Raw genomic sequence first — 18,304 nt, forward strand, 5'->3', positions numbered from 1 at the left:
TAGCCCAGAGACCCTGGCAGACAGAGAGCAAGCCGGGGCGATAGCTGGGGTGGAAGCCAGAGATCTGACAGTGAAGTCTCTATCTCTTCCCAGGCTGCTTAGCCCTGCTCTTAGACCCAAAGGATTGAGGTTAAGGATAGAAGGAAAGACCTCCCACCCCCATACGTATCCTACCAGTTCTCCGAGGCTTGGTGCCAATATCCTCTGAGTCTGTTTCCCCAAACCTTGTACATTGCTTGTTTGAAGCCTCATTTACTCATTTATCTATTTATTTTTAAAGTAATTTTTAGGGGACTTAGCTGGTGGACCAGTGGTTAAGACTCCATGCTTCCACTGCAGGGGCACCAGTTTGATTCCCAGTCAGGGAACTAAGATCTCACATGCCTTGCAGTGCGACCAACAATAATAATAATTATTGGTCTTGGAACCATTTTAGATTTACAGAAAAATGACATAGAGAAGAGAGTTCGCATATGCCCGGCACCCAGCTTCCCCTATTATTAACATCCTACATTTGTATAGTCCATTTGTCACAATTAATGAGCCAATATTGACACATTAAAGATTGAGGGCAGGAGGAGAAGGGGACAACAGTGGATGAGATGGTTGGATGGCATCACTGACTCGGTGAACACAGGTTTGGGCAAACTCCCGGAGATGGTGAAGGACAGAGAAGCCTGGCATGCTGCAGTCCATGAGGTCACAAAGAGTCGGACAGAACTCAGTGACTGAACGACATTATGAAGCAAAGTTTATCCTTTATTCAGATTTCTTTTGTTTTTTAACCTACTGTACCAGGATCCCACCCAAGAGACCACATTCTATTTAATGACCACTTCCTCCTTGGGCTCCTCTTGGCTGCAATAGTTTCCCAGACTTTCCTTGGTTTTGGTGACAACCTTGAGAATTTTGAGGAATACTGGTCAGGTATTTTGTAGAATGTACTTCACTTGGGATTTGTCTGATATATTTTTCTCATAATTAGACTGAGGTTATGTGTTTGGGGGGAGGAAGACCACAGATGCCATTCTCATCACATCCCATCAGGTTTACATACTCTGAATTTGACATATCACTCTTGATCTTAACCTTGATCACATGGCTGGGGTAGCACTTGCCAGGCTTCTTTACTGTCAAGTTATTTCTTCCTTCCTTTCCAGATTGTCCTCTTTAGAAGGAAGGCATTGTGTGTAACCCCTGCTTAAGGCTTATGGGGTTAGGCTCCACATTTTTTTTTTGTATAATTGACATTCAGTTACTATTTATTTATTTATTTTGGGCTGCGCTGAGTCTTCCTTGCTGTGTGGGCTTTCCCTAGTTGCAGTGAGCAGAAGCTACTCTTCATTACGGTGCTTGGGCTTATTGCGGTGGCTTCTAGGCACATGGGCTTAAGTAGTTGCAGCACGTGGCCTCAGTAGTAGGGGCTTGGGAGGCTCTAGAGCACCTGGATGTCAGTAGTTTTGGTGCACAGGCTTAGTGGAATCTTCTCGGACCAGGGATTGAACCTGTGTTCCCAGCGTTGGCAGGCGGATTCCCAACCACTGGACCACTGAGGAAGTCCCATGCTGCCCCTTCTTGATGACACAGTACCTAGAAAAATTATTTGGCATTCTTCTGCACAGGAGACAGGTATATTCTCTCTTTTGTTTCTTGATTCAGCCATTTATTTGTGTCAGTACGGACTCATGGATATTCATTTTATTCTTTCGGTTATAATCCAATACTACTCAGTGCTTTTACAATGACACTTGGTTCTTTCTTCTTTGGTTTATCAGCATTTCCCCAAATCTATTCTGAGACAATCTCATTCCATGGGATTTTAACTGGCAATCCTCTTAAAATAGGTTCCAGAGGCAAGTCATTTGGGGTAATAGTGACTGAAAAGAGATCTTGACTAGAGTACTTGTCAGGTATTTGAATGTGCTCATAGTGTGATGAGTGAACCACCCAGTGGGGATATAATAGGTGACACTTCCCACATTTCTTTCCCTGATACTCTAGGGTGGGGTGGGTAAAATACATGTGAGAAAATAATCTAAATTATATATCTTATATTCCCCTGGAGGCTAGAAGTTGTTAAGAGCAAAAATTATGCTTTATTCTTCTTTTTAACCTCTATAAATTAGCTCTGAGAAGGTGATAAGGAAAATGGGATAGATGAAAGGATGAATGATGAAAGAATGGACACATGGGTGGATGGGTGGCTGAGATGGATACATGGATAGATGAACAGACAGAAGGACTTGTGGTTGGAAGATGGATGGATGATAGGCAGGTTGGTAGTTGGGTGGATGGATAAATGAATAGCTGTTTTAGTTGGTACATGGATGGATGGATGGATGGGTGGATGGATGGACAGGCTAGGAAGTAAACGAACTGGTGAATGTTGATTTCCACTTTCAGTAGTTCCCTTTGTTAGGATCAAAAATACTCATCTCTGAGTCACCCACAAACTTCCAGACTTAAGGCTTGAGATAATCGCTCATGACTGACAGAAGGCAGCAAAAGTAGTGCTCATTTATTATGCCCTGACTGTGTGCCAGGCATTTTACATGCTCTTTCATCCTTATAACATTCTGTGCGAGTATTTCTCCTCATTATTCAAAGAAAGAAACTGAAGATCAGAGAAGTCCAGAAACTTGGACAAAGTCCTCTAACAGGAAAAAAGGATGGAGCTGGAATTGGAGCTAAGATCTAAGTGTCTCTAACCCTTGAATTTTCCATGATGGCTCTGAGCTTCCAGGCCCATAGTCCTCTCTGTCTCCCTTCCCTGGGCCCCACCAGGCCAGTGGGAAAATGAGAGAGATCTTTGGGGACCTGAGGAAGAGAGAAGCAACACTGCAGAAATCTTTTTATCAGCACCAGGCTCCAGAGTGCTCCAGGTGAGGGAGGGCAGAGCATAGGCAACCAGAGTCGCAGGAAGCAAAAAGTAGAGAGGCATTCAGACCAGACGTGTGTGTGTGTGTGTCTGCGTGCATTTGTGGGTATGTGTATGTGTGCATTTAAAAACAGATAGTGTTTTGTATAGGGCTTCCCTTGGGCTCAGATGGTAAAAAATCTGCCTGCAATGCGGGTGACCTGGGTTCAATCCCTGGGTCGGGAAGATCCCCTGGAGAAAGGAATGGCTACCCACTCCAATATTCTTGCCTGGAGAATTCCATGGACAGTGTTTATACAGCTAACTGTTACTTCCAAAAAATTATGTAAGATAGTTGACACGTTTAAAAAACCTTGCCTAGTTACAGTAATACCATTAAAACTAAAAATAAAATACAACAGCCAAGTACGAAGAGAGTTGGGAGCAGAGAGGTAGCCAGGCTCTAATATCAGAGGGAATGAGCTGGTGGGGGAGGCCTATGCTATTGGATGGGGGTGCAAGGGAGATACCCAAAAAAGGCTCCATTCTCTGACTACCCTCTCTCAGTTTTGCACAGTCTTGTGAGACCATTATTAGGTCAACATATTCCCTTATTGTTTAAAAAGCTCCTTTTTTTTTTTTTTTGAGAATGTACTTTTTTCTTTGGTAGTATGTGAGGAGACAGAGTATATCAGAAAACCAAGGTAAGGTAAATAATAGCAATCAAAATCTAAGCCTGGTCTTGAGCTTCCTAGCAGCCATGGCAAAAAGGCAAACAAGTTTGTCTTCCTAGTTCTCGTTGTCTGCCAAAAGTCAAGGTTAAGAGAAGTGAAACTCTGAGATCTCCCAGAGAGAGAGGCTTCTCTTAGGTCTGAATCATGAGAGGGATGTGTCCCCTGGGCCATTCTAAAATGCATATGCATAGAACAACCATGGACAACATTATGATCAGAACAACCATGGACAACATTATGGATCAGCTTCTTGGCAGTGGTTTTGCACAGAGACACTCCACATGTGATTTTTTCTCACATAAACCCTTAGTGACCACCAAGAGCTCCATCGCTTGGTGGCCCCAGGTGGATGGTCCTCCCAGGAAAAGGTTAATTTGATCTGACTTGATCCAGGGACACACCCTGGATAACCTGGGGGATGGAGGCTGAATGTTTTGTGGCAGCAGCAGCAAATAGGACTCTGGCATCCATGGGAGCAACAGGAGGGTGGGAGGAGAAGGGCATAGAGCAGTTGACATTACCTAGCGCTCAGGATCAGGCTAGAAAAATCAGGCCTTTGACGTCCTCCTCCCCGCAAAAGTGCAACCACGACGCGTGCCCTCCGATAAGAGGTCTCAGCCTCATCTAGAACAGCTTTGAAATCAGACAACAAAGACTTGAGTCCTGGCTCTGTCACTAGCTGTGTGATCTTGAACAAGTCTCTTAGCTTCTTCTTTTTAATTTATTTTTGGTTGTGCTGAGTCTTGGTTGCTGAGCACAGACTTTTTCTAGTTGCAGCAACTTGAGGATACTTTCTAGCTGCAGTGTGCTGGCTTCTCATTGCTGTGGCTTCTCTTGGTGTGGAGCATGGGCTCTAGGCCTGTGGGTTTCAGTAGTTGCAGCCTGTGGGCTCCAGAGCGCAGGCTTAGAAGTTGTGGCAGATGGGCTTAGTTGCCCCATGGCATGTGGAATTCTCCCAGACCAAGGATTGAACCGGAGTCTCCTGCACTGGCAGGCAGATTGTTTACTGCCAGCGCCACCAAGGGCTTCTCTGCTAGCTCAGGTGGTAAAGAATCCTCCTGCAATGTGGGAGACCTAAGAGATTTGGGTTCAATCCCTGGGTCAGGAAGATCCCCTGGAGAAGGGAATGACCACCCATTCCAGTATTCTTGCCTGGAGGATCCCGTGAACAGAGGAGCCTGGTGGGCTACAGTCCACAGGGTCACAAAGAGTCGGACACGACTGAGCAGCTAAGCCTGCACGGAGAAGAGAGGCCATAGTTTCTGTCAAAGGCCCAAAGTGGCTCATGACCCCTAAAAACCAAGGACCACTGCTCTGAGAGCTGGATCGTGTTTCCTGGCATGTGCCTCCCCAGCTCCAGATCTCAGACCCAGTCCTCAGGTCATCTGCCAGCCTCACTAGTCATTGGACCCCAGCTGGCTTCTTCCCCTCCTGGGGAAGGAAGAAGGGAGGGCTGGTTCTTAGGAGGGAGCAGTCGGGGACCTGGGCTGGTGCCAGGGAATCAAGGCCCCAACGTGTATTGAGCACGTAGGAGGGGCCACACATAGCTGCATGCGTCATTTTCTTCTGTCATCCCTGAACCCTGGGTTGGAAGAGCTGCTATCATCCCTGTTTTATTTTATATTATTTTTGGCCCCACCTCAAAGCTGTTGGAATCTTAGTTTCCCGACCAGTCATTGAACCCCTGCCCTTGGCAGTGAATTCTCAGAGTCCTAACCACTGGAGCCACAGGGAATTCCCATCACCCCCATTTTAGAGATGAGGAAACTGAGACCCGGAGAGGGGAGGGGAGGACACACACAGAGCTAGAGGTGGTGGGATTCGGATCCAGTGCTCATTGATTCTGGAGCCCATGCTCTTTCCATGGTGTGACTGGGGAAGTGAGGCAGGCCCCGGGGGTCTGAAGATGGGAACAGGGCTGCCGGATGGATACAGTTTTTCAGGTAGCACCTCACCCAGGGATTGGGGTTGGGGGTGAAATGCATCCGAAATTCAGTCAGAGTTCCGATAGCTGGGGCTGTACCAAGAGCCTTCAATAGCCTGGAGAAAAGTGCAGCCTTTGTTTTTGGTGATGAGCGCACCCAGAATGGTGCTTTTTCCTCGTGGGTCTGCCCAGAAAGGGATACTTTTCTCTAATTTCAACAAAGCCCCCAGATGGGCTCCCCGTAATACCAGCAGAAATAGATTTTAAAAGGCAAGTGCATCCACCAGAGCTGGGAAACATCACCCAGCTTCTAAGATGACCCTGGAGCGGGGGGTCCCACGGGGTCCCCCTGCCCGGAAGAGCCAGCCAACCTCAGGGTGAGAAACAATTCCTAACTTTTTTCCAGGCAAATAGGCCACAAGGAAGGGGAATGGGACCATCTACCCTGCTCAGCTGTCCTAGAGCACCCCTTCCCATCCTGCCTAGACCCGCCTCCCACCCCCCTCTAACCTCCGAAATCCAGGCTTGTGGGGAAGGACCCCATCTGTGATCGTTTCCTGAGCCACCTTGATCTAAAAGCTGGTACTGTCTTTCTGGGCTTCCCTGGTGGCTCAGTGGTAAAGAATACACCTGCCAATGCAAGAGACACGGGTTCGATCCCTGGGTCAGAAAGTTCCCTGGAGAAGGAAATAGCAACCCACTCCAGTATTCCTGCCTGGGAAATCCCATGGACAGAGGAGCCTGATGGGCTACAGTCCACGGAGTCGCAAAGAGTCGAACACAACTTAGCGACTAAACAATAACAATAATAACAAGTGTCTTCTTAGGAAAGGGTGGGCAAGAATGTCCACTCCCCTCCCCAATCAACAGCATTTGACAGGAGCAACGGGGGCTCCACCCCAGGCAATCTGATGGCCACTTGTAAGGACTGATCACCCGGTCCTCGGGGCTCAACACCCAGGCTCCCCTCTCTCTCCGACCTTCTCCTCTGCCCCTTTCCTGCCACTACCTTTGGTCTGATTAATTCTCCCAAATCTGCCATGCCACAGTGATTAATCGGGGCGGAGCTCCCCTAACTGGCACTCAGAGACAACAAATGCCTCTGCTCGTGGGACTCAGGGGCTGGGCTGGGTTAACTTCCCAGACCTGAATGACCCCAGGTTTGCCCCTAAGATCTGTGAGCGGGAGCCTCGAGGAGGAGAGGGGAGCAGAGAAGTCAGGACAGAAGGGCAGGCCCCACCACAACCCTCTGATTGACTCAGCTCTGCCACTTCCTGGCTGTGCTATTTAGAACAGGTCATCTCGCTCTCTGAGCCTGACGTTCAGGCTCCTGGGCTATCTGAACTGGGCCTCATCTCCAACTTCAGCCCCTCAGGAACCCTGTCCCTTCCACTGCATCCAACCTGCCCAATCACTGGCTTAGTCCCAGCCCTCTGGGGTGGTGGGAGGGGGAGTGTATGTGTTATATGTGCCTTTGTGAATAATTATAACCTTTATGATATATATTGTATTGATACTGATGTGCAGCACTCAAAAATAATAGTGAAACATGCAATAGTCTTTCTTGTAAATTCCATAGAGCCAGTTAATTCTCCTAAAATGCTTTCACTGAAATTTGCCAAGCTCTGGTACCCATAGCCAGCCTACGGTTGGACTTGACAAACAAAGGTAGTTCAGGCATGAATGCTGGTTGATATTTTCATTTAAGTGGTAATGGGTAAACCGAGCGTGGAACAATGGAGGTGTACGTCAGAACTTCACTCATTCGTCAGTGATGTGAATTGCATGATGGCTTTTTGCATACTGGAAGAAGATTTCCTCAATTCTGTGTGCTAGTCACATTTAAGGGCTATAGACACAACATACTTTTGAGTTTGATCTGTATTATCAACACTTTCTCCATTACTTTCAGTTTCGGTAAGCAACAGCACAATAAGTTAAACCTTGATTTGTACCACTTGCCAATTTCTGTGGTGTCAATACTCTGATTTGAAATGCATGCAATTTGTTTAAAAAAAAAATACATGCAATCAGATAAATGACACCCGATTCAGCTATAGACCATCTTCATCACCACCACCCCGCCCCCGTCTCCCTCCGAACCCCTTTGTGGTCAATCCCCTCCCCCCACACGTTGGCCCCCAGCCACCACCAATCTGCCCTCTGCCACTCTAGTTTGGCCTCTTCTAAAGTTTCACACACATGAAATCACACGGCGCTGCAGTCTTCTGAGTTTGGCTCTGAAGGATGGGGGGAGTTTAGCCAGAAAGAGGGGAGCAGGGAGGCGGCAAAGAAGCAGCTTTACAGACAGATGGCAGAGCAGGTGCAACTGTATAAATTTTGTTTTGTTTTGAGATTCACATATGTTGTTGCTTGTACCAAGAGTTCATTCCTTTCTATTGCTGAGTAGTACTCCATGGTATGAGTGGACCAGATCTACTTATTTGCTCACCACATCACTCCCTGGCATAGCTGTGCCCATCACAGTTCACAGGGCTCCGCCTCCACCCGCCCTTTTCCCCACTGTCCTGGCCCCACCCCTTCACCCTCACATCCCAGCCCCCTGCCCTGCATACCCCTCCTGCCACTTTATTGTCGTTATTAAGTCGCTAAGTCCTGTCTGACTCTGCGACCCCATGCACTGCAGCACGCTGGGCTTCCCTGTCCTTCACTGTCTCCCAGAGTTTGCTCAAACTCATGTCCATTGAGTCGGTGATGCCATCTTCCAAAAAGCCACATCCCTTGGGACCTTAAAAGGTGCAGGTAAAGGAGGTGGCCATGAACTCTGGCGCTGTGGATGGTCACGGTGGCTGTCTCCTCCACCAGCTGAGGCCAAGCCTTTCATCTGGGAAAAAGTTGGGAAGAGGGCCAGGCCGGGGGGCCTTGGCCAAGGCCCCTTTCCCCCAGGGCCCTAGCTTTGCCTCCTCTGAGCCTTGAGAAAGGAAGCTGAGTCTGGAGAAGGAGGCAGAAGGGACCACTGGCTCCTTCCAGGGCCGCCAAGCATCCCACGGGCTCCTGGGAACGACCTCCTTCAATCCCCACACAGCCTTGTGAGGTACGAGGTTTCCTGTTTCAGAAACAGGGGAAGAGCTGCCCAGAGAGGGCAAGGCTTGCTCAAGATCACACAGCTCAGAGGCCGGGCAAACTGGGATTTCACCTCCTCACCTCCTATTGGCTACTGAGTTGCTTGGAGGTCCCGCAAGATCCAGAGAGGGAGAGAGAGAACCTGCCTAGAAGCAGTCAGGCCACTGTGAATGTCTGAGAGGAGCCAGGCAAGGCCATCCTCTTCATCCTTCTGGCCTTTCTTCACTGGGGGAGCAGGTGGGGAGGAGAAAAGTCACTGCTTCTCTGGACTGTCTGCCCAGGTCCCTGTCCCCACCACCCCCGTGAGCTAAGCCTAAACCCTTCTAGCTGTCAGCTGGCTGATAAAAGGGAAGGAGCCCAGGAGGGGATCCCTCCCTACCAGGCAGGGGGGAAGGTTAGACCCCAGGGCTAGGAGGAAAGGAACAGTCACCTGCATCGCTAGGACCTCTTCTTTCTCCCCTACCTGCCTAGTTCCCTTCCCTGCCTCCCTCCCTCCTGACAAGCCAGTAATAATAATCCATTTCTTAAAACTCTACTGCTGGGCTAGTAGTGAGATAGCTGCCTCTAGCTGTCCGTATACAGGAGAGACAGATGTTGCCAACATCTGGAGACCAGGGAGGCCGGGTCCTGCCTGGAACTGGGAAGAGGGCCCGGCGGGGATGGAGTGCTCCAAGGGGAGGGGGGCCCCCTGTCAGTCATCTGGATGGGGGTCTCCTCCACTGCGAAGGAGGGCCCCCAGGACATGGCCAGGGCTCCCAGGCCTGGAGGCCCTTTGCCAGGGAAGCTGGGCGGGTGCTGCCTGCAGGGAGGGGAACTTCAAAGGCTCCCCTAATCCTTGGTGACATTTCAGACACAGGAGTTTGCTTTTTTATGCTGTGGATCAAAGCACAAAACCTTTATAAATAACCCTCATAAAAACCAAAGGGCTTGTAAAGTTAAACAAGAAGTCACAAAGAGTGTGAGCTTTCGGGGGCAGGACAGAGGCTGGGGGAGTCCAGCACCCCCCACCCCTGATCTGCCCCACCGGATGACCCCCATCCCCCATGAGACCAAAGACTGAAGGCCCAGTGGGAGGTCAGGAGGTAGGCCTGGAGGGCTGGGCTGGACTTGGCATCCTCCTCTCCAGCCCTCTCCCCGCACCCCGCCATAGGCATCCTAGACTGGGCCTTTCATTCATTAAATCGTTTCTTCTCTCATCAATTCTTTCAGTCAGTCAACAAATATTTCCTGATGTTATCCCTGAGCAAGGCCCTTGGCCAAGGCATTGGCATTACTGGGCTTCAAATCACAGCACTGCTGCTTCCAAGTTGGGAAGTTTCTAGAAATCACCTCACCTCTCTGAGCCTCAGTTTCCTCATCTATCGAATGGGGATACATTTTGAGCATGTTCTAAAAGAGTCATTAGGAGTCCTCTGTGGTCATGGCATGTGGTCAAAGCTCAAAAGACTTTGGTAAAAACTCTCTGGGTGATTATTATTAATATTAGGGCAGATTAATAGTAATTATTGTTATTATTTTAAGACTTTTAAATATGTACATTCATTTATTTTTGCTACATCAGGTATTAGTTGCAGCATCCAGGATCTTCACTGTGGCAAGGCTTGAGGGCTCCTCTCTAGCTTTGGTGTGAGGGCTCAGTAGTTGCTTTTGGCCCTTCTCATGGTGGAAATTTCCAGAAGGAAGGAGGGACAGGATTGGCAGATGATGAGGGTCCCTAAAACCCAGCACACTGGGTGCTGGGCCCTGGGCGCCCCCTTGGACCTTGGACGAGGAGGATGCAGTACACACTGTGGCCCATCAAAGGGCCTCCCCTAAGTGCTCATGGCAGCTTCAGGATGGCAGCAAGTCCATTTCATGGATGTGAAGACCATGGCCCAGGGGGCTAGAGGCATTGCCTGTGGTCACCCACCTAGATTGTGCCGAGACTGGAACCCAGGCCTGGCTGGTTCCAGGTCAGCCTTTTCTATTGCTCCTGGAGGCACCGAAGGTGGGCAGCCCAGAGCTGGTTCCACCCCAGCAGCATCCACCCAACCAGCTGCTCGTCCGGACAAAGCAAATGAGCTCCCAGAACCGAGAACCTGGTTTTACATCTGTGCAGCTCCTATTACATGGGATTCAAATTCAGCTGCTGCCACCCAAGCTGCCAGCTTCCGGATTCTCTGAGAGGAAGGTTGGGGAGCCAAGGGAGGCGGGCATGTGTCTTAGTCTGTTTGGGCTGCTGTAACAAGATACTAGAGGCCAAGTGGCTGATAACAACAGAAATTTATTTCTCACAGTTCTGGAAGCTGGAGGTCTGAGATCAGGGTGCCCACAAGGTCAGGTGAGGGTCCTCTTCCTGGTTGCAGATCTCACTGTGTCCTCAAGTGGCTGAAAGGGCAAGGGATCTCCTGAGGCCTCTTTTATAAGGGCACTAATCTCAGGACTTCCCTGGTGGTCCAGTGGCTAAGACTCTGCACTCCCATTGCAGGGAGCCAGGGTTTGATCCCTGCTTAGGGAACTAAATCCCACATGCCAAAACTAAGAGTTTGTGTGCCGCAACTAAAGATTCCATATGCCACAAGATCAAAGATCCTGTATGCTGCAACTAGGGCCTGGCACAGCCAAATAAATAAATAAACAGTTTTAAAAATAAATAAGGGCACTAATCCCATACATGAGGGCTCCACCTTCATGACCTAATCACCTCCCAAAGGCCCCACCTCTAAACACCATCATCTTGGGCATTAGTTTTCAACTAATGTTGACATTTAGTTTTCAACTAATATGAATTTGGGGAGGAAAGAAGCATTCAGGCCATAGCAGCATGCCAGTGAATTTCACTCACGGGTTCCATCACTCAGTGAATGACTCAGTCATTGAACAGACATGAACTGGCCCCTGCCATGTGCCAGGGCCCAGGCTGGACACCAGGGCTACAGCACACACCAGCTAATCTCAGGGGCCCTGCCCTGCCTAGCTGAGGAGGCAGATACAGTCCAAAGTGACCAGGATGGGGCTGGGAGCACAGAAGTGGAACCTATATGTGGAGGAGGGTCAGTGAGAGATCTTGGGTGGAGGTGGACAGTTGAGCTGGGATGCAAATATGAGTAGACGTCAGCCTGGGAAAGGGGGTCAGGAAGGACCTTTCATGCAGAGGGGACAGCCTGGGAAAGGTGAGAAGCCACAGAGTGTAGACACAAAAGGGGCCCTCCAACCATGCTCTTTTATTTCAAGATCAGAATCCTTGGAGGGGCAGGTGTGTCGAGCACCATGTAATCCTCATGTCCACCATGCCCCTCACTCTTAGCCCCAGTTAGATATGCCCATCACAGCACCCGAGACAAGAGAGGCTCAGAGAGGTTGAGTAACTCGATGAAGGTCACACAGAAGACACTTTGGCTCTGGACCGGCTTGGTAGGCCAGGGAGCTGTTTACAGGGTGCCCTCCCAGAACCTCCAGGGTTTACAGTCTACACCCTCAGCAAGCCCCCTCTCCCTGCTGAATCTCAGTTTCCTTATCTGCAAAATAAGACTCAGGTGAAGCGCCACCCACACACCTGTTAGAGCCATGTCTCTCACTGACCTTGTTAGGGCAGCTGGCCTGGAAGCTGCAGTCCCTAGGGGAGGCTCAGCTACAAACCCTGTCCCAACTAGGCCAGGGACAACGGGAACCCCCTGCAGGCATCTAGCCTAGTTGGCAGGAGACCCCCAGGAGCAGTGCCTGCTTCACTGTGATCATTTCATGACTCGTGAAACAGTGGTCTCGAGTGCCTCTGAGCTGACCCCGGGACCCAGCTCCTCTGTGGCCAGAGGACGGGCTTCAAACACCAGACCGGGCCCCTCCCTCTGCCAGGCCCACGCTGGACACCTCCCACAGATGCCATCACTCAATTCCTGAAGCGCCCGGTGAGGTCAGTACCTGAACCCCACTTTCCAGAGGAAGGTTTGGAGTTAGGAGCACCACCCACAGAGCCCTCACCATGTGGGGGGCAGCCCTGGAGGCTTCTCTGGCATCCCAAGCCTCAGTTCTCTCGTCTAGAAAATGATAGTGATGAGGCTCCTCTTGTGGGCAAGGAATGGCCGCCGTTTCCTCATCTGGGGATCTGACTTCCCAGGTTCATGTGAGGATTAACCACCAAATAATAGCAGTGAAAAGTGAAAGCGTTCGTTGCTCAGTTGTGTCTGTCTTTGTGAGCCCATGGACTGTAGCCCGCCAGGCTCCTCTGTCCATGGAATTCTCCAGGCAGGAATACTGGAGTAGGTTGTCATTATCTTCTCCAGGGGATCTTCCTGACCCAAGGATTGAACCTGCCCACACTCCCCATGCTTCCCATGTCTTCCGCCTCCGTCTAGACAGTGACAGAGGGTGTCTTTTGTGGGATCATCTAAGGGACAGAGTTGCAAATGTTTTTTACTTTGTCTCGAGTTAGACAGCAAAGGGGACTTCCCCCGGTGGTCCAGTGGCTGAGACTCCACACTCCGAATGCAGGGTGTATGGGTTCGATCCCTGGTCAGGGAACTAGAGCTCGCATGCCACAACTAAGACCTGGTGCAGCCAAAGAAATAAATATTAAAAAATAAAAAAGTAAAGTTATAGACAGCAGAAGGAACTTCCCAGCCAAGCGGGCTGTGAGCAGAAATGTGTGTTACTACCCATAGTCAAGGCTGAGAGTTGCTGAGATTAAAAACCTTTCCCAAGACAGCAAGAAGGGCAGATAGCCCTTCCAAGTTCCTTCTGCCTTAGAGTCCTAGAAGCAGGACTACAGCAGACCCGCACGGTGCCATCTCCCATGTATGCTTCTTTTTGGGGCTAGGAAATGCCAGGCTGTTGTCTGGCACGGGGGGAAGGGGAGTTCCTCGGTGACTGGATCCTGGGATTGGTGAGAACACCCCCTTCGCCACCCCACACACACTGGCCCCCCAGAGCAGCTGGGCAGCATTTCTGCTGTCTGTGGGCTCATTTATCATTCTGAGGGGGGCATCGCTGCTGTGAGGTCCCTGGGGACAGCTCTGCTGGGCCCCGTCTGATTGAAATCCAAGCCCAGTGAGCACACAGCCCAGGGAAGTGACCGCCCAGAACCTGAAATAAATAACACCACAGGCAGGAGGCACAAATCTGCCGCTAATTATGGCATATCCTGATTAAATGGGGTGCGTAAATAAATATTTCAGCTTGGAAGATGAATCGGCCAAGAGAACTGCCGTGGCCAGGCCCACTCTGAGCCTCTCTCGTCCTGCTTCTTCCCCATAGGAGGAGACAAAGAACAGAGCCGTCGCCTTCCTTGCTGTGGGACTCAGGGTCAATCCACTCTCTCCAGTCTTGGCCTCAGTTTCCTCATCCGTCAAATAAGTATCAGTGATCACCCGTCAGCCAAATTCAAAGGTCTGGAGGGAGAATCTGAGAGGGTATTTGGGGTGACTGGATGTCACAGAGCCAGGAAGGAGTGACATTAACAGAAAAGAATAAAGAATTCAGGGCCAGGTGGTCTTGAGTTGGAATCTCAGCTCTGGGACCAGCCCTTTGCCTCGATTTCCCCTTCTGTATGTTGGGTGGACCTGAAGAGCCAGTGGATGCTCTGGGTGCTGCACCTGGCACATAGCACAAACGGTAGCCCCTGTGAGGATGTGTGTGTGTGTGTGTCTGTGTGTCTGTGTGTGTGTTAGTCACTCAGTCGTGTTCAACTCTTTGTGACCCCATGAACTGTAACCCGCCAGGCTCCTCTGTCCATGGAATTCTCCAAGCAAGAATGCTGAAGTGGGTTGCCATTTCCTCCTCCTGGGGGATCTTCCCAACCCAGGGATCGAGCCTGGGTCTCCTGCATGGGAGGTGGATGCTTTACTGTCTGAGCAACCAGGGAAGCCCAGCCCCTGTGCGGATAAGAGACACGATACATCTGAGTCTTGGGACATTGCTGTCATGAAATGTGGAGGTCTCCAGAAGAGCCAGCCCCAGGCACAGTCTGCACTCTCCACACCTGCTCAGACAGCCCCCTCCTAGAGACTCCTATGTCTGTCCTAGCAGATGCCACCTACTCATTTCCGAGAGGCAGAGCGGTAATAGAATTGGGGGCCCAGGGGAGCAGAGGAGGAGGGAGAATCATCCTGGAAAAGTTTAAATCAATTAACTCCCTTCCAGAAAACAGGCTGGGAAACGTAATGGAGAAATAATGACTTTTCTCCACGGGATGAAATGACATAGACCAGGGCTCAGCGAGGCATCAGGAAGGCAGGAGCAAGAGCCCTGACTGTGGCTGCCTGTGTGACCCTGAGTACGTCTTGTTTCCTTCTGTGAGCCTTCATTTTCCCATCTGTGCAAGGGGAGGGCTTCAGCCAGCATCGGGAATGGTTAATAGATGGCATGCCTCCTACAACTCTCCCCTCCCATGCCCGTGGCAGGCATTGCTAATCAATCTCAGCATGGTTTTCATTGAACCTGAATGGGGTAGCAAAACTAATCCAAGCCTGTACTCCAGGCATTTCCTCTGGGGAGGCCAGAGTTGGCACACATGCACAGACTGGGTTTAGAACATCTACAGGCCCTCCGCTAGCACTAGGTCAGTATTCACCAATTACACTATCACTGTCTTGATAGACTCAGAATCCATCAGAGCACTAACAGCAAAGGTTAGCACTCACCAAGTGTTAGCTGTGGACCAGGCACTGGTCTAAATGCCTTCATATATTAACTCATTGAAACCTCAGGGAAACCTCATAACCATTAGGGAAAGCTGTTACTAATTATCATTATGCTTATTTTAAGACCAAGGCTCAGAAAGGGGAAGTGATTAGCCCACAGTCACATAGCTAGTAGGTGGGATCAAGATTCAAACCCATGCCCCTGTCTTCCCAGAAACAGCCCAGATGGGGTGAGGAAGCCCTTCTCTTTTAATTGAAAGCCTAGGGAAGAGAGCCACCATTTCTTCCCACCAAGCTCTGTGCCAAAAGTGTCACACAGGTTATCAACTATCCTTATATTCTGGTTGGGGAAACGGAAGCTCAGACCTTCCCAAGGTCATGGCTGGTCGTCTGTGAGGGCTGGGGTGAATGGCAGTGTTCTCTCTTTTCCACTTGCCCTCACCTCCAGCAACGATGCCCATTTATCCTGGAACCTCCAGTGCCCAGCCCAGGACCTGGCATCCTGGGGTCAAGGAATGAATAAGTGAATGAGCTAGTACTAGAGGAGTTCCAGGCTTGGGGTACACACCAGCCCTTGGACCTCTCTGCCGACTCCTTGTCCCTACCCCTTGCTGACCCACCTGCCCTGGCTGGGTGACCCCTCACCTCTGCTCATGACACCAGATGACCCTAAAGGCTTCTGACTGGGGACCAAATCCATCATTCCTGAGTGGTCTGTCCCAGCCCTGGTTCCCCCCATCCATCTTCTCACCACAGCTAGAGGGAAGAGGGTAGCACTGGGATGGAGGGGGGAGGGTCCCACTCCGGGAAATGCTTGGTCCCACTGAAGTCCTCCCCAGGGTTTCCCCCATCACCTCCCAGCAGGCTCTCCCCACCCACAGAACCATTCGGTCAAATACCTTGAAAACCAATATATGATGGCAAAGCAGCGGACTCTGGCTGAAGGCTGCAGGGTGTGAAGACACCTGCCTAATACCCAACCCTCCCTCTTTGCCTCCCAGCAGCCCCCAGGGTGGAGACCCCCAGAGACCCTCAAGAAAGCCATGGTCAAAACTCTTCCCTGTGGATCAGACCTGGGTTTGAATTGCTGCTCAGCCACTGGCTTGCTGTGTGACCTGGAGCCAGTGCCTCCCCTTCTCTGGGCCTCACTTCTTCCATCTGCAACATGGGAGGACTAAACTCAGCGGCTTTCAAACCTTTTATCATTGGAACAGTGAAGAGTGTTGTGGGTTTTGTTTTTTTTGGTTTTTTTCCAAATTAAATCACACACTGAGCTCCAAGAGGAAAAAGAGATGAAATTGAATGTTCTCTTGTTGAAATTGGTGGCCCCAGAGCTCTATCTTTATCAGCTCCCTCTGCCCACCTCCACCACTTACTAGTGGTCCCTCAGGACCACTTTCTAAAACCCTAAGGTTCCTAGAAAGATTTTGAAAACATAGGAATAGATATTTTTTCAATCATTCTATTATGAAATGTTTCAAACCTACAGCAAAGTCGAAGGACATTTACAGTAGGCACTCAAATATCCATCATGTAGATTTTACCATTAATGTTTTACTGTACTTCCCTTATCAAATAAGGGAAACCTTGCAGCTCAGCAAAATGCCATGACTCAGAGAGGACTGTGCTGGCAGAAGGGGTGGTTCTGAGTCCTTCCCAGGCCTCACAACCTCCCAATGGCAACACCAGCTGTTGTAACAAATAGACCCCAGCATCTTAGTGGCATAACTCAACAGAGGTTCATTTCTCACCTACCAGTTCAGAGCCTGTGTTGTTGGTCAACAGGTGGGCAGCTTTCCTTCACGAGTGATTTAGGGACCCAGGTGCCTTTGGCCCTGCCCTGACCTGGAAGGGTCGATTGTCTGCCTTAGGGCAGAAGAGAAAGCTTAGAGAAAAAGGCACATTCACATCTCATGTCATGCGTGCTCACATTTCATTGGCAAAAGCTACTGATTCAGCCATGCCTGGAAAGGTCATCCCAGCTGCATGTGCTCACCGGGCCCTGTTTCCCAGCGTCATTTCCCCTAGGGAAAGGGATGTGAATTTCAGCAATGGGGTAGCTATCTTTACCATATCCTGAGTGGCTGAAAATGCCCCCCACTGCCCCCCTCAGCATCCTAAATCATCCTAGCCATCCCCTGTCTCCAGCTCCCCCATGTGAGGCCAGCTCTCCAGGGGAGTTTAACCTTGCTCAGCAAACATGTATTGAGTTCCTATTATATACCTGTGCTCCAGTAAAGTGGCTTGCCTAAGGTCACACAGCTAGTGGTAGAACTGGGATTTGAACCCAAATATCACCTTTCTAGTTCCCTGCCCTTTCCTGCTCCATCAAGGTATCTTCTGAAATCTGTGGCAGAAGACCCTTTATAAGAAATTTATTTATTTGCTATACCCTGAAACGTATGGGATCTTAGTTCCCAGACCAGGGACTGAATCCACACCTACTGCATTGGAAGGCAGAGTCTTAACCACTGGAGCGCCAGGGAAGTCCATGGACTCTGTGATAGAGGAGAAACACAGAGCATTAGCTTCCTGACACAGGCCCTAAGATAGGGGCTTCACACATGTCCCCTGATTTCTTCTTCCCTACACCCGTGAAGTTGGTGCTGTCATCCTTGTCATTTTAGAAAGCAGAAAACCGAGGCTTAAAGAGGCCGAGTGACTTACCCAAGGCTGCACAGCCAGTTTAATCTCATATTCCGGTCTCTTTGACCCCATTAGGTCACGTCTTGATGTATGGGTGGTTTCGATGGCTAAACGTAGAGGCAGTGGGATTGTTCCTTGTCACAGGGACGGCTTAAAAGGCAAAGGGATACCTTCTCCGTTAACGATAGCGTGAACGTATTTTAAGGAGCGGAGTGGCGTCACTGAGCAATAATGGTTTATAAACTGGCTGCAGAAAGCAGATCCCCTCCCTGCTGGATCCCAGCCAGAAAGAGGCTCCAGGGCGAGGGTGGGGGCACCTTCCTGGAGCCTTCTGGGTCTGAGCCAGGGGCTGGGGCTGCAGGAGGGAGCCCAGGGCAACAGGGGCAGGAAGCAGGGACCCAGCCTATCGACTACCAGGGCCCAATCAATGCTATCTCCTCAGGCC

General features: G+C 50.2%; 1 long non-coding RNA gene across 1 annotated transcript; it reads left to right on the plus strand.

The window, feature by feature from the left end:
• The first annotated feature begins 808 nt into the window (after window positions 1-808).
• Window positions 809-16,502, plus strand: LOC145527846 (uncharacterized). The gene is made up of 5 exons (XR_014069934.1): window positions 809-927; window positions 13,829-13,960; window positions 14,293-14,631; window positions 14,714-14,846; window positions 16,215-16,502. It is a non-coding gene; the product is annotated as an uncharacterized LOC145527846 (long non-coding RNA).
• The last annotated feature ends 1,802 nt before the right edge of the window (window positions 16,503-18,304 follow it).

Source organism: Giraffa tippelskirchi, chromosome 11, assembly GCF_054371585.1.
Source record: "Giraffa tippelskirchi isolate mGirTip1 chromosome 11, T2T-mGirTip1v1.2.pri, whole genome shotgun sequence".
Classification (NCBI taxonomy): Eukaryota; Metazoa; Chordata; class Mammalia; order Artiodactyla; family Giraffidae; genus Giraffa; species Giraffa tippelskirchi.